The 16,423-nt window shown below is 37.4% G+C and overlaps 1 long non-coding RNA gene across 1 annotated transcript; it reads left to right on the top strand.

Annotated features, from left to right (window-relative positions):
- The first annotated feature begins 863 nt into the window (after positions 1–863).
- LOC122664623 lies at positions 864–4,837 on the top strand. Its single transcript, XR_006333363.1, has 3 exons — positions 864–875; positions 3,767–3,772; positions 4,743–4,837. It is a non-coding gene; the product is annotated as an uncharacterized LOC122664623 (long non-coding RNA).
- Positions 4,838–16,423: the final 11,586 nt, after the last annotated feature.

The following is a 16,423-nucleotide window of genomic DNA, read 5'->3' as shown; positions in this document are numbered from 1 at the left end:
GAATATTTTAATTTTTATTGGTACACCCTCCTTCAAGTAACAAAAAAAGAAAAAAATAGATTCTTAAGATGAATAATCATAGTTTATAATCTGGTAGTGGCTAAATTTTGATTAGAAACCTTTGTTCTGTTTGCCCTCATTATTTTTGTGAAACTTCATTACATCTGATCTATGGTTTGGTGGTTCTGGAGGCTTTTGCACTGGCGATGAGAGGTTGCAGTGTTGCAGTTAATGTTTGACTTGGTTAGTAGTTGCATCCGATTTTAATTTTATTTTCTTTAACATGATGCATGATTTTTAACGTTTTCATGTTTTTCCTAATAGGAAACATAGGTTTAGTGTTGTCTCTTCATTCTGTGGTGTATAACAATGCTTTTTGGTGTTTTTTAGGACATAGATGCTAAGTTCATGGAATCCAGTAAGTTCTTCATCTCTAATCCTATTACTCCATTTTGTCATGGATCTGGTTGTTTCGGGTATTTCGTTTCATGCATATTTTTAATTATGTTCAGGATATTTATTCTGTCATGAACTTTACCTTGATCATAAACGTACTATATTGTTCTCCGGTGAGGCATTAAACATTAATATAAATGTTTCTTGTGGTTTTGGTTTCTAGATATCTTGATTGGTATACTTATTAATGTAGCTAAGCTTGTGTCCACTATGGTCCACATAAACACATGACTTGGCAGAGTTAAGCTAGGTAGTTGGTTTTTGACATTAGAATTGGCAACCAGTCCACTGGCCCACATGATTTGGCAGAGTTAAGCTATATAGTTAGTTGATCTTTTGAAGTTAGAATTGGCAACCATCAGATCCCTCCGCTTAGTCCAAGTTGATTTTTATTGTGGGTAAAACAGGAATTCTTCAATGTGACATCTGCAGAGTCCAAACATGTAATAGTTTGGCTGTTTCAATTGGGTGGGTTGGCATTTTGGACTCATTAATGATACTTCCAAAAGAGGCCTCAATTGAATTGAACTTGTTTCTTTATTTATTCACCGGATCTTTTGTAGAACCTTAGTTCGCAGCACAATGGTTTTTGGCCATGAATCATTTTTTCATGCCCGTAGGGTTTTGATCCTAGCTTAATTTGGGATGTATGTGATGCTTGGCCTCATATAGGACCAGATTATAAAAGAAGGGGAAAAGAACTCTGTGGTGTCTGCACCCCTGGGCTAATGAGCACCCTACATGAAAAGTGGAAATGGCGCCCATGTTGATGCTTCCGCACATGTCCTCATTGGCACCCCGTGTGCACGCAGGGGCCACATTCCCCCATAGAAAACACTTCCCCATAAAAGAATGCTGTTTATGGGTATTATGATCCTATGGATGTATCATATAGGCACATGTGGCAATATGTGCATTACATAATGTGATCACTTTCTTGGAACTTTATTTACTTTTTACCATTGAGATTAAATTTATATTGTCAGCATTAAAACATAAAAGCTTATTGATCATGGTAGACATGATGCAATTAGATATTGCATGTTATGAACATAATGATGATTTATTGTATGAGAGTCAAATGGTTAGGATCATGAAGATGAGCTGAGTTATTAGCATACATATGAATCGTCTTGGAAACTCCATCACGTACTTGTCCTATTCTTCCAACCGCGCACGCCAGAGTTATAAAATTTAAGCAATTATGAAGCTTTCGGTCAAATCTCAGTTTAAGCACAGTAAAAGTCGATGTAGTTTTTCTGGATCTTCATTAAAATTGAGCTTCATTCAATGCCTTTATGGTAGATCCAGTTTTATGCCACAGCCAAATATTTTGAAGTTGGATTTGTTTTACTAATCAGGTTGGAGGGATTCTAGGCAAATAATTCACATTTCAGGTATGAAATGCAATAAATTATGTCAAGCAGGTAGGGAATGTCCCTCCAGCCTTCAGGAAGGGATTGACACTGAAGTGATGGAAGAATTGTTACCTTTTACTTTTGTTCCTAAGGAGCAAATGGTTTGCTATAATATGTAAGGTAGCGAAAAATGTTCCAAAAACATCAGGAAGTCTGGAGAAGAATATTGTCAAAATTGATCCTACTGTGTGTGCAATTTAGGCAAAGCATATGTTGTCAAAATTGATCTTTCTTTTCTCTTTTCTTCGTTTCTTCTTGATATGGATATATGGTCAGTCGATTGAGCTATAAGGTGAGTATGTACTTGGTCCATATCCAGGGTCTATTCATCACTACTGAGCCAGCATACTAAGAGGAGGTTGACATGCATATCCTATGGGCCCCACGGCTAGCTAGCTTAGAGATTAAGATGAAGTTTAGCTGCCATTTGCGTGGAGTTGTTAGGCCTAGTTTTTTATTAGTTTTATTGTAATAGCCAATAGGATTGCTTTCGTAGCTAGATTAGGATTTTCAATTTCAGTTTCTATAAAATACAATATAAGGCCTTGGCCATGAAGATGATTTGGATCCAGAATGAAATTGATTGGCTTGTACATGAAGCTGTGTGAATCAGTCTTGGTGAGAAGCCATCAACAGTGAGAAGCTGATTGATGTAGCCTAGGTGAAATAACTTCCACTTAGGACCAGTTCTGTCTAAGGGTTGGCCGAATGGGCAGACTAGGGTTATTAGGGCAAAATTTAGGGTTAGGGCTAAGTAATGACAAGGGGGTTTATAGGGTTTTAAAAGGCAGGTTTCAGAGGTCTTAATGGTATAAAGATATTAGGGTTTGGAGAAGTTTTGAATTTCTGCAATTTTGGGCAGAATCGGGTCACAGGCTTTAGGGTTTAATGGAGTGAAGAGATGAAGGGGTTAGAGTGGGAATTATAGGCTAGGGCTGAGGTCGAGTGTGGGGAATGATGTAGGGAAGGTGGGCTGAGAATAGGGTTTGAAGGTGATGGCTAGATCTGGAATTATAATGGAGTCCTAGTTGATGTAGGAGTTGCAGGTTTAATGGGGTTGAGGGTTGAATGGATAAGTTGCAGGGTTATTGTGCAGGAGAAGCAACAGCTTGAAGATTGAAGAAGACCTCCTGACCTTCACAGTGCAAGGAGTCGTAGGAGAACCCACCCTTTAACCACCTTAGAGTCCACAAGGATGCAGGCTCGCAGATGGAGCAGAGGCAGCAGCTCGATGGCAGCAATCTCAGATCTGAAACACAGTTTTTTTAATGCAATAATAAGTGGGGGAGCCTGCCCACGATTTCTTCTATTTATAATAAAAGGGGGGGGGGGCAAAAGGCCTTTCAAAGATATGTAGATTTGAACTAGGAGTCCTAGTTCTAAATCCTAAAACCAATCCTAATCAGATTAGGACTAGTGACTTCCCTTAACCTGAATCCTAATAAAAACAATATAAAAACAGTAGACTCATACTCTAACTAGGAGTACAAGTTTAACAAACAAATAAACAAAAAAACATCATCCCTCTAAAATCGTGAAGGGGAATAAAAGACTGTTTTAACCCTAATAAAAACTAAATATATAAAATAAGGCTCCAACGAAAATCAAAGGCTGTTCTTCTTCTTCCTGCGTGAACTTGGATCTGCATCACTGATCCTTGCGGATGGGGGGCCTGAGTTATTTCATCTCTTTTCTTATTTCATACTCTGTTTTAATTGAGACAGGTACTAGTTCTGTTCTTCAACCGATTCAGTTTCTGTCGTCATTTTTAATCCCTGTTGTGCACGTCCGTCTTCATGGCTGCCCACAGTAGGCTTTGATACCAAATAATGTAAATGCCAGTTCAACTAAGAACCAACACTACAGCAGGATCGATCTACTGCTATTCTCAGGCCTTCGTGTAACAAGTGAACATCAATTCCAGTGGCTGATTCCGTCTTTCGAATGGTCTTCAGCAGATCAGTGACTTTTAGGGCAGAACTCTCACTGAAATCAATTGGAATCATAGTTATCAAGGCGGAAAGGCGACCATGGTGTTTTAGAGGGTAAAAAAGCAAGGCGACACCGCCATGGGTGTCCAAGGCGACCAAGGAGCCTAGACGCCATGGCGACGCCTTGATAACTATGATTGGAATAGAATATAAAAATAGAAAATACCAGAATGAATGGATTGAGCCTCTAACTCTCTCCCGGGCCTCTCACCCACTTGAAGGAATCTCTCCCTCACTGCATCTCACATCATTCATGTCTATCAAATCAGAATTCTCTCTTTTCTCTAAATCGTTGGCTATTTTGTCCAGCCTATCTCCTTTATTTATAAAACCAATTACATCCTAAATCTTCTAGAAACATTCCAAACAAATCCAATCCTTGTTGGTTACAAGATAAATCCTGATTTCATTAGATATCTAATTTAAAATACAAACTGTTTTTAAATAAAACCCATACGCAAGTAACAACTCTTCCGTAAAATCTAGGACTAAAGAAGTTGTCAAATCCTCCTCTACACATGCCTAATTAAAATTCAATCTCTATCTCCAGCTAGGCAGGTCGATAGCTGTCCTCCTAGGCTCCTATGAGATCTGTTAGATCCCCTTCAAATCAGTAGCTAATAAATCTGGAAAATAATCCTCCCTTAAATCAGCAAGATCTCTTCTTCGGGCAAAATTGATGGCGGAATGTGACCCAAATTATGGGCCAGGTTCATGCAAGTTCGATGGCTCAGAATATGGGCCAGAATTGGACCCAATTTGATGCCCAAGGAAATAAAGTTACCACTACCAGCATTCACTTTGGTAGTGGTAACCTTAGTTCATTGAGCATTATCCAGGAGCAGTGCAGCTGCATTGAGAATATCTTAAGGGTTAGTCATTTCTTCTGGGCTCCAACTACTTAATTTCATCTTCCCATAATATTGCAGCTATGGGTTGTCAATCCAAGTTGATTCAGAGTGATTCTCATGTTTGATTACATTTATTTTTCCTCACATACCCCACCCACGTGTTGAATTTCATAAATTTCAGGACATCAGATGTACCGTGCACCAATTCTAAGTAACACACATAAGTAATTGATAATTATAATTGTTTTCAGACGTGTCTGTAATGTAGTAAACTTGAGGGGACCCCCCCCCCCCAATGTAATGGAGAGGGGGAGCCGGGAGGGAATGATCCGACTTTCGGCAATGTGGGCCATTTTCTTCTGTGTGAACAATTATCATTTGGTCGTTTGACAGTTGGATTGGGAATCCTCTAGATATGCTCATATATCACAAGTCCGATTTTCTTGTCCATCTTACCTTTAGCCCCCTCTTGTATGAGACTTTTCCCTTGTTTAGTCAGGGGTCCGTGTTTCAAATGGAGTTGAGTTTTCCAAACGACTTTGGAAGTATTATTCACCAATGTGGTGATGATGGATTGGCTGAAAATCAACCACAAACATGGTCCACTGAGATTGATTACCAACAGATACTACTGTGTGGCAGTTAGATCCCTGCATGTGAGACTATATGATCACAGAAAAGTTACATGGTTGGGCACTCTCACAGAAGCTGAGTTTTGGTGTATTTGATATCCTGAGGTGAGGCATCTAAAAGCTGGTTCCAGATCTTATCACGGTAGTTTAGCACTTTGATTAGTTTTGTAGCCAAAAGTTATAATGAGATTTGAGAATATCGTAAAAATTATATGGAAGTATAACATTTTAATTTTGTTGAAATTTGAAAAATAGGACACATTCAAGCTGCATTTGGATACACTTCCAGTTGTTTTTGTTTTAGGACAAATTTTTTTGGTTTTCTGGTTTCTATTTAGAACACAAAATACTTTTCCACTTTGTGGAATGCAAAGTTTTCCTGGGTGACCCTCCTTGGAATTTTTCCTAGATGGCCCAAATATCTGCAACTTGGCAGGTTAGATGGGACCCAAATTTGTGTTTAGGTAGACCTCATGATGCAGACAGATAAGTCACACTTGTGGGCTTATTTTAGTGGAAATAAATCTTGGTGGGTTGGGCCTTTGGTCCGATGGGTTTTCTTTGTAGTAGGCCACTTTAATGAGCCTAAATTATGGGTAGGAGGTAGGTGTACAGGATTTACTTTATTAGTTTAGTTTGAGTGTTTAATTTTATTAAGTAATTGTTATTTCCTTGGTTGTTAAGGATAGGATAGAGTCTAGTATGAATAGGACTCCTATTTCTATGTTGGATAGAGTTTTAATCATATGGAACACCTTATTCTAACTAGTTAAGATATAGTTTTAGTTGTAAGGGACATCTATTCCTATTATGAATTGAGTTTCCTATTTCTTTATTTTCTATATTAAGTACACTTTCCATTCCTATTGTAAGTACACCTTAGTCTAGTTTTAAAGGACGTAAAGCCATAGAGGCCCCCCACCCACAAGAATTTTATTATGAATAAATTGAGGCTCTGCTGCTCAATACTCTGTGGGACTCAGATTAATGGCTGTGGGATGCAGTTGCTGCCTGGTGGGATGCTGATCAAGGCTTGGGTGTGAGGCAAGTGCACTACCTTGGATTGACCCAAACCCAGTTGGGTATCCAGATGGAGATGAACCGGGTCCAGTAGGATATTAGGAATTTATTTTATTCAGTCAATTGTAGGAAGTGGGATGTTAAAGTTTTTTTTCCAAGTTTACTAGGTTTCCTTTGCTAGTTGGGTTTTCTTCTTTTAAATAGCTTGTATTAGGATGAAATCACAGATTGAATTGAGTGGAATAGTTATGGTTTGAGTAGCCTGTGCGGCTGTGTGTGTGCACTCTTCTCCCCCCCAAAATATGAAAACCTTCAATTTCTTATTTGTTTCTATTGATACTTCAATTCTACTTTCATATTCTTTAATCGGATTCTACCCAGAACCTATCTACGACTTCAAAATTTGAATCTGCTCTCAGATTATCAGATTCCTAGTGCTACTTGGAATGCTGGTTTTTTTTCTTGCTGATTTACAAATTTCATTAGTAGATTCTGTTTTACATCATATCTCAGATTATTATCCAGTTTCTATTCTGAATTCTATTAACTATTGTTGCTTAATCTTAGTGAGTTTATTTTCTGATCTGAAATCATCCAATTACTGATATCGATTTTGGTTTTAGAAGTCCTATCTCAAGTAGGATTCCTCTGAAACTTGAGATCAGACCCTTGGATCAAGTTCAACTTTTGATATTCTGTTCCTATACCTGAAGAAAGGGACCCATTGATTCAAATCTGTGGTCTAGAATACTGTTTATCACTGATTTTTTAATTCTGGTCCTATTTATTCACTATGATTCTTTTCTGAACCTCTTCTCTTAGGCTTCAAGAAACCCATCACCTCAAGGTACCCTATTCACACATCAAGTTTCAGCCCAACCGATGAATGATTGAAAAGAATGGATGGCTGAAAACACAAGGGACAATGCCAATATGGGGAAGGTATACCATTGCATTTGAGTCTGAAAATGGCATGTGACCAATCCAGACCTTGCCCTCTTAGCCATAATTGCTATATTATCCTTCCACGTGGTATATGGTATATCATTTCATTTGAGTATTGTAGATTCCCTCCTAGTTGGTGTCAATTAAATTTTTTTGCCAAACAGAAACAGTGTCTGGTAATGCAATACTTATAAGAAGTATACAATAATGAATTCTTATGAAAATGGGGGAGTGGGATTTCCTTAAAAGGGCTATTATGATAAGCTTATCTACATGGACATACCCTTTTGAACCACGTAGAGAGCTCAACTTGACATGTTGGCTAGTGCTTCTGTTGCTGTTCAAATTTAGTGACTATGTTGTCCTTATCAGCCTCAAATCTTCGGTTAATTTTCAACCCAATCCAGTTTTGGGAAATTCAATGCTAAACCACTATATTTGAAATGTGGTCTATCTGAAAATTTTCACATTATCCAACTTTGAGGATCTCCAAATCATCCCTCCACATGGGGGAATGGTTGTCTTATTGAAAAGATATATGCCACTCTCAATAAGCCTGCTTCCTTCTTTTTAAGCTTTACTGTTGAATGTGCACATATGGTCCATGGACATGGATTGATCTCTTCAGAATAATCATGCTGCCCCCTTTCTTTTAATTTTTGTATCTGTCATCATTTTCCTTGTTTGAAGGGATGGGTACTAGGGACATTCCTAGGATTGCTACTTGTGCTGTTGGGGCTATTTTCGTTTTCCCTTATCTTTTGTTATCAGAATTTCTGGAACTTGCTTATATCCATTGCTGTTCTTTTATTGGATTCCTTCTTCTCCACTTTTTCTTTTCTTAAAACTGGAGACAACCATAGTAATCAAGGCGCGTCGCCACGGCGTTCAGGATCCTTGATCACCTTGGATGCCTTGCTGCCATGGCGGTGTCGCCTTGATTCTTTACCCTCTAAAACGCCATGGTCACCTTCCCGCCTTGATAACTATGAGACAACTTTCATAGTGTAACCAAAAAACAGCCTCAATAAATTTTTCTGACCTTTTGTTTTCCTGTCTGATGTTTATTTTGGGTTTTGGAATACATCACATGGATCTGTTGACCCACTCTTTAATGAATCATGTCTCTAGATATGTGGACATGAAATGGACATGTCACTGACTTAGGAGGTGGGGGGGAAATGAAGGCGAAGACGAAGTAAGTATAAGAAGGGCTTTTGCAGCTGATTAGAAGAAGATGATGAAGATGGGACAAGGAGAAGGGCAGCAGAAGCTCACTTATTTTGTTGCTTCGTCGTCCTCGTCTTTTAGGACATCTTCTTGGGCTTAATGAATTGGGGCTCCTGCATCTGTTTAATGGGAGGTGGTGATAATATTGTCCCAGGATCTAGGATGACTACATTCACTATTTTGGAATCTTTCCTTAGATATGAGAACTGATAGAATAGGTGATATTTTAGGTTTAAACTTATGAAATTACTATTACAACCTTCTTGGAGTCAAAGAATCCCTTTCGCTGGAGTGAAGAAATTAGATTTTAGTACTTCAACTGAGCAATGTTATTTTTTTAGGATAGGAACAGCTGATTTGTGTCAAGTTCGGGACTCCCATCTGGAATTGGGGTTTGACGATGCAACAGTTGTATTGTATCAAATACTATAACTACAATTGCCTTTATAAAAATAGGAATGCAAACTCAAGGACTGAGTTTTTCTTCACCCATGTTGGAGAGAGAGAATCTCTTAATCCACGTGTTCTGGTGGTTGGATTGGACTCCTGGAATAGTGCCAAGGGTGTTTCAGACTTCATACAATTAGGGGGTGGGGCAGAGGGAATAATGACACCCCAATTGCTAGCTTTTTCTTTAACCCACGGTGAAGAAAAACTTTCGCCAAAACTTAAAAACCATATCTTTCTTTCTTATATGCCTATCTAGAAACTTGGCACTGCAGCATGGACATGGTGGATATAGCAAGGTACCACAATTCAGAAACAGGGGGAAACTTTCCACTGATATGTGTTGAATATGTGCCCTTGTTCCTTTTTTATTTTATTTTATTTCCAGCAGTATTGTATTTCAAATATTTATGTATTTTTTTTTACATATTTTCTCTTTTTTTAGGGACCATTATCTTCTATGACATTAGTTTTTTTTTTTTTAAATTTCCCTTGTATGGGTGCCGTCTTTACATCGGTATATATTTTTTGTCTCTTACCATTTGTTGTTATCATAGATTAGCAACCTTCTGTTTTATTAAGTGTGTTACTTAACGGAGAAAGTTTTATGAGTTCATAACTTTAACTTGATTTATTTTTAGTGTGGTCGGCGGCATTACTTTTGGGAAGTTTTCTGTGCTCCATCAATGCAACCTAGCAATGCTTTGTCGAACCATTAAGTGAATGGAGGAGAGTTGATCTCTCCAGTCTTACTGTTTGGTAGGTGTTCACTTTCTTGATTGGCCATGTGGCATATTTTAGGCTCAGAATGTGTTGAATTATTCCCCCTTACTTTCAGCCATTTAACTGAACTGCTCCAAATTGTCTTTTTAAGCATTTTATAGCAACCATGTGGCGAAATCATTTTGTACTGAAACTTACCAGATGAGTTGACAATACAACAACAATAAAGCCTTATCCGAACTAACTGGGGTTTGCTACATAGATCCTTACCCTCTAATAAGCTCTATTCGAGGTCATATTTGATACAAAATCTAAGCTATGCATGCATTTCCTTACCACTTCTCCCAAAGACATTTTGGGTCTGCGCCTGGTTCTTTAGCTCTTTCAATCTGAATCGAATCACTCCTTCGTACTAAAGCATCTAAAGGCCTCTGTTGAACATGGCCATGCCACCTCAAACAACTTTTTTGTAGCTTATCATGTATCGGAACAACTCCCAAATCTGCTCTAATTTAATCTTTGCGTACTTTATCTTTAGTTTTGCTACACATCCATCTCTACATCCTCATCTCAGTTTATATATATTTTTTAATTGCCCAACATTCTGCACCATACATCATAGCTAGTCATATGACTGTACTTTAGAATTTTCCTTTAAGTTTTAAAGGAATACATCCATCACACAAAACTTTGGACGTGCCTCTTCTCCTCATCCTCTATAGCACCTTGTTTATTATGATTGAGCCCAAATACCTAAAATAATCACTTTGCAGAGTGTCCCTTTCATCAATTTCACCAAATCATTGTCTTCTAGAGCAACTAAAGTTAAAGGAGTTAAACAGTTTGGTTTCGGTGTAAATGGTCCAGTTTGGTTCAATGCAAGATTTTTTAGGTAAAACCAAAACTGAACTGTTTAGTAAACAGGTTCAACGGTTTCGGTTTAAATGGTCTCGGTTTTAAATGGTTTTAAACGGTTTCATTAGGTTTTTTTATTTGAACAGTCTCTCTTTCTCTTTTAATTTTTTTATTGAAATGGATTTAAACTTGACATTAAATTGAGTTGGTTATTGTTATGTGTTTTGTTTTAATAATTGTAAAACTATAGTTGTTTGTATGTTTTTTTTTTTTATTCAAAAGAATGTCTCTTAATTTTTTAATTGGATTGGTTTATTCTTACCATAATTGTTTATTCTAACATGCATGGCTTAACTTACTATGTATATATTAATCGGTTTAAATGATTTATCGTCGGTTTAAACAGTTTAACAAACGGTGTCAATTTTGAAACTAAATCGAACCATTTAGTAAATAGTTTCACGGTTTCGGTGTAAACAGGTCGGTTAGGTTTTGGTAAATAGTTTCGGTTTTGTTTTGACATCCTTAACTAAAGTTACACAAGTTTGCTTTCTCTTCGGGGTGCTTTCCAATGGTGATTGGTTAGAAAACAAATCGGCAAACCCTTGCCTCGCCTATTCATTCTATAGGGTGAGGCTGCGGCCCAACAATCCAGTTGGATATAGCATTCACGGCTGACCGGGGGTCTATCTGTACTCTTGCTTGGGAGCGCAATTTCCCCTACATAGCTAGTGATGTATATTGGGCAATTGCTCTTTATCTTCCCAAGAAGCCGATCCTCATCCTAGAAAGGATATATTTGCCAAACAAACTTAACCCCCTTCCTTTTCCCTTCCCTACCTTCCTTGCTTGTCCTTTCTCAATATACTCTGTTTTCGTTCTACTTATCTTTTGATTTCAAAGTTGATCTCCATAATTCAAACTTGGTTTTAAAGCCTGCTTTTGTCTCATCAACCGAAACAATATCAGCAAAAATGCATACAACAAAGAACTTGATCTTCAGTGTCTAGTTAAACATCTATGATAAGTGTACACAAATAAAGGCTTAAAGGTGATCTTTGATGTAACTCTATTGTAATTTGGAATTCACTATCCCGAGTCCCCATAGTTCTTATACTAGTCACCACAACATTATACATACATATCTTTAATTATGTCCACATATTTACTTGAAACACTTCTCTTCTCTAGTACTTGATAGATTAACTCTCTAGAGAGTGTCTAAACTTTTTCTAGGTCATTAAAGACCATATGGAGATTTTTCGTACAATCTCTAACTCTTTTCATTAGTCTCTTATGTAATAGCTTTTGTCGTCGATCTTCACGGCATAAAACCAAATTGGGTCTCTGCAGTTCTAGTTTCTTGTCTCAGGCAAGTTTTAATAACTCTCCTATAATTCCATAATAAGCTGAATATCACCTTTATTCTTGTATATCGAAACTAGATTAACTCTCTAGGGAGTGTCTAAGCTTTTTTTAGGTCAATAAAGACCATTTGGAGGTTTTTCTTACAATCTCCAACTCTTTTTTCATTAGTCTCCCAAGTAATAGCTTTTGTCGTGGATCTTCCCACATAAAACCAATTTGGGTCTCTGCAGTTGTAGTTTATTGTCTCATGTGAGTTTTAATAACTCTCCAATAATTCCAAAGTATGACTCATTAGTTTTATGCCTCTTTAGTTGTTGCAACTCTGAATATCACCTTTATTTTCGTATATCAGAACCACAATGCTTCTGCTCAATTCATCTGACATTCTCCTTGTGCTCATAATCTTATTAAACAACTTGGTTAGCCAAGATAAACCACAAATTCCTAACCTCTTCCATATTTCTATTGGGATTCATATGGATCTTATGCCTTGCCTACTTTCATCCTCCTTAAAGCTTCTTTTACTTTAGACATCCTAATTTTTCATATATATATATATGATATGTGGTTGTCTTAATGGGTAATGTAGCCTCTCGAGACACAATTACTCGAAATGTCTTCATCTCTTGTTAGTACTTTTCCATATTCACTTTTAATACATGTAACATTGTCGAAATCTCCACTCTTCCTTTCCTTTGATTTAGCTATCTGATAGATAAATTTTCCCCCTTGTGCCTAGATTGTTATATTTTTCTTCATATTTTTCCTTGCCTTTTCTTTTCCCTCAGTTTTCTTAGCTTCCTCATAAATTTATACCTTTTTAGATCCTCTACATTCAGAGTACATTGCCATGTCTTAAAAACCTAACCTTTCTAAACCTTAATGGTTGTTTGAACCTCATTATCCCACTACAAAGTCTACCTAGAGTCATGATATTCTCCTTTCGATTCTCCTAGGATGTCTTTAGCAATCTTGTTAATAAAAGTAGTCATCTCGTTCCACATCATATTATTGTCTCCATCAAAGTCCCACCTTCCTTTATCAATTTATCAGTAAATGATTTCAAGATATTTCCCTTTAAGCACCACCACCTTATCCTAGGGTGAATAAGCTCACCTTTCTTATGATTCAGTTTAATGTGACATCCATGACCATTAATCTATGTTGTGGGGTTAGGCTCTCCCCGATATAACCTTATAGTCTTTACATAACAGCCTAATGGACCTTCTAGTTAGAAAGAAATCTATTTGACCACTATAGCCTTACATGATCACACTTCTGTTTTGGGCCATGTTTCTATTCAAGAAATGGCTATGTATTTTTGTTTCTAGGCCAAAGGTATGGATAAAATAATATGCTCGGTAAAGCATAGTAATTTCTTTTTTTGGGATAGAAAAGAAACGAAAACGTGGTTATGCGTAGTAATTTTTGTTTTTGGAACTTCTATGGCTTTTCAAAAATGCCATTGAATACCCAAAAATTTGGTGGTGGTGGCAGTGTTGTGGTGGCATTGGAGGTGATGTTTTATTTTTAACATGAAATTACTTCTTTGCGCATTAAATTAACCATCTGCTTATTAAAGATTATTAAAGAACAGCCCACCCTATTACTGTATAGAGAAGTTCGAAAGTAGAACTCCCCTCCCCCCGCCCCCCTTTTTCTTTCTTTCTGTTCTCAGCAACTGGTTCATTCCCAAAAACATAAAAATGAACCGGTGGTAACAAATGCATTTCTATTCTTTTTTTTTTCTTAGGAACAAAAAGGCAGATAAACAAGTGTGTTATTATGCAAGGCCAATGGTGCCCACAATACCCATTCCACTTCTGTTACTTTTATCCCCCGTGTAACGAAGTTTAAAGTCATCCAGCTGAGCAGTTTTTTTAGCCTACCATTTAGTCTCTTGAATATAAGCTATGTTAATCCTTCGCCTCTTAGGATTTGTATGGCAACCATTCTGTTTCAAAAAATTGGTTCTTAGTCAGAATCAATTTTTTCTGTTTGTGGATTTTTTCGATTTTCTCTGTTTTTGTTGGATATGAGAGAGAGAGCACACCTCAGTAATGAAGACTGCAAAGCTACTGAGGAGACGGCCACCGCTGAGACCTTTGGAAAGAATGGATTCTTCGGACATTCTTGCCCTAGGTTGAGAATAGAGAAAGGAGGTCAAAGGTGAAGTGGTCGGGAATGACTAGGGTTATGTTTTAAGTTTTGATGGTAAATTCCATCAAATGCCCCTCGTAATTTAGCGCAAGTTGTTTCACCGTGATTTCGTATAACCAATTTTGAGAAGTGAGAAACGTGATTTTGGTGTTTCTCAAAACCCTGCCAAAATCTATTATATCACCCAGTCCGTTTCAAAAAATCACAAACGTGGACTGGACAACACATACATAATCTGTTTCAATTCTGGCCCCCGAGTCAGATCCTTAACATCTGTCAAATCTAGATTCTTACCTATTAAAGATCTTATATTCCTAGAGGCTAATCTGATCCTATGCTTTTGGACTAGCTTCGTAACCCGCACTTGTCCATAGTGCGAGAACCATTGCCTACTTGTCATTGTATCCAGGTGCCGACGCGGTGCGTCACTTACAAGGATGCCCTACCTGACGCTCACTAATAACTACACCCGGGTCAAAGTGTAGCTTGTCACTTGAGTGTCAATAAAGGTGGATATTTGAAAAGTTTGTCTAAAATTTTCAGTAGATATATCTTAATGGCGCCAATTCAATGTCAGTATTTTAATCCTTGCTGGAAAGTCCAGATTTCATTGCATGTTAAGTGTCTCGTTTATACGTTTTAAAGATTGAAATTTTCAATTGAACTTCACTTTTACCCAACATATTAGATAAACTGTTCTTCAGAAATCACTGTGTGAATGAAATCTCAGTGCTTATTCTGTATGTGACCAGAAGAAGAAATGATCAGATTGAATTCTGATGGAGTTTACCAGAATGACAGGTTATATTTAAAGTGTTTTATTTTATTTTCTTTTAAACCCAAGTATCTTCACCGCCGCCGCTGCCTCCTCTCCCCCCACCCCCCACCCCCCCAAAAAAAAAAAAAAAAATCATTTGTGCTGTCCATTTATGTGCATATGGTATTCGCCTAATGAGTTGATAATGAAGTGAATTGCTGATAAATTCTCTGTTAGTATTTACTTTGATCTGTCTTGAGTATGGAAGGAACTGATACTATGGAAGATGTCTTGGATGTAGTCTGAAATTTGTATTAGATTCACATGAAAGATGCGACTTTTGAAGACAATTTCAAGTAACTTTCCGAAACTTAATCTTCCAGGTATTTGTTGCACAATGCATCCATGTGTATTGGGTGTTATAAAAGCAAATTCATCCAACATTCCTGGTAAGGACTCAACCATTGCAATTTGAAGAATTCTATTGAATGTACTTGCATATATAGTATTTTGTCTACCGTATTATTTGCTAAGGTCATAACTCGCCTTGAAATAATGGAGAAGCTGGTACTGCCCCACTTGAGCCGGTGTTCTGGTGAGGACTTTCTATTCCATTGCTGTCCCAGTGTTTTTCATCATTATTCTGTTTCTACTGTTTCAAAAGCTTGGGAGCCAAGTGGGTTATCACATTTAAAGTTTCATACTGGCTTAATATCAGTTATAGGTTGAGGAGCAGGAGGAATCATGTGGTTTTTAGTGGATCCTGAGGTTTCATTGCTTGTTTGCCTTTGCATTAACGTTTATAAATACTGTGTGTGACCCCTTAGTGTATTGAAATAACAAACAAAAGAAAACCTTCAGTGACAGTCATCCCACACCGGTAGAATTCAGAGATACAGTTAGAGCAACCAGGAAGAAGTTAGTGATGAGTAACAATTTGCCAAATAATTTCTTTTGAAAGGATGTGTGTCCATTTATCTACTGGGGTTTGTGGTAGACTTGGCTACCTCAACTCATCAGCACCTTGCCTTCACTGCACTACCCCAGTCAAAAGTCAAGGCGTTTGGATAGGCTTCTCTGAAGACTTGTGGTGCATGATAAATCTGTCTTTTTATTCATTTCTTCTTTTTATATTTTTCAGTTTTCTTAGTAGTTGAAGAGAGAGTTGACAATGGGACTCCCTATTGAGACACCATCTCTGTAAAAAAGTGTGAATGTTACAAGTTAATGTATTTATCTCAAGGTTATTGACAAACTAGATTTGGATTTGCAACATCAATCTACAAAGATTTTCTGCTCGACTGTTTTTGTTGCAATTCAAAAATTGTTGGGGTATCCAGAAGGGTCCATTTGATTTGGAGTGAAAATGATGAAAGATCAATTAATTTTTTTCATTGCCAAACAAACATATGCTGTACAGATCTGGCAGTATCAAGATGTACAACAAGACACAAGTGATGCCTAACCAGGGGATTATATTTGGGTTGATCTTGGCTTTTGAATTTGACTCGTGTCTGAATCAAACCATGCGTTATGTCTTACCTTTCCAAATTATTTTATCGCCCTACCA

Source organism: Telopea speciosissima, chromosome 6 (assembly GCF_018873765.1).
Source record: "Telopea speciosissima isolate NSW1024214 ecotype Mountain lineage chromosome 6, Tspe_v1, whole genome shotgun sequence".
In the NCBI taxonomy this organism is placed as follows: Eukaryota; Viridiplantae; Streptophyta; class Magnoliopsida; order Proteales; family Proteaceae; genus Telopea; species Telopea speciosissima.
Note: the sequence above shows the minus strand (reverse complement) of the source record. Positions and strands in the feature narration are given on the sequence as shown.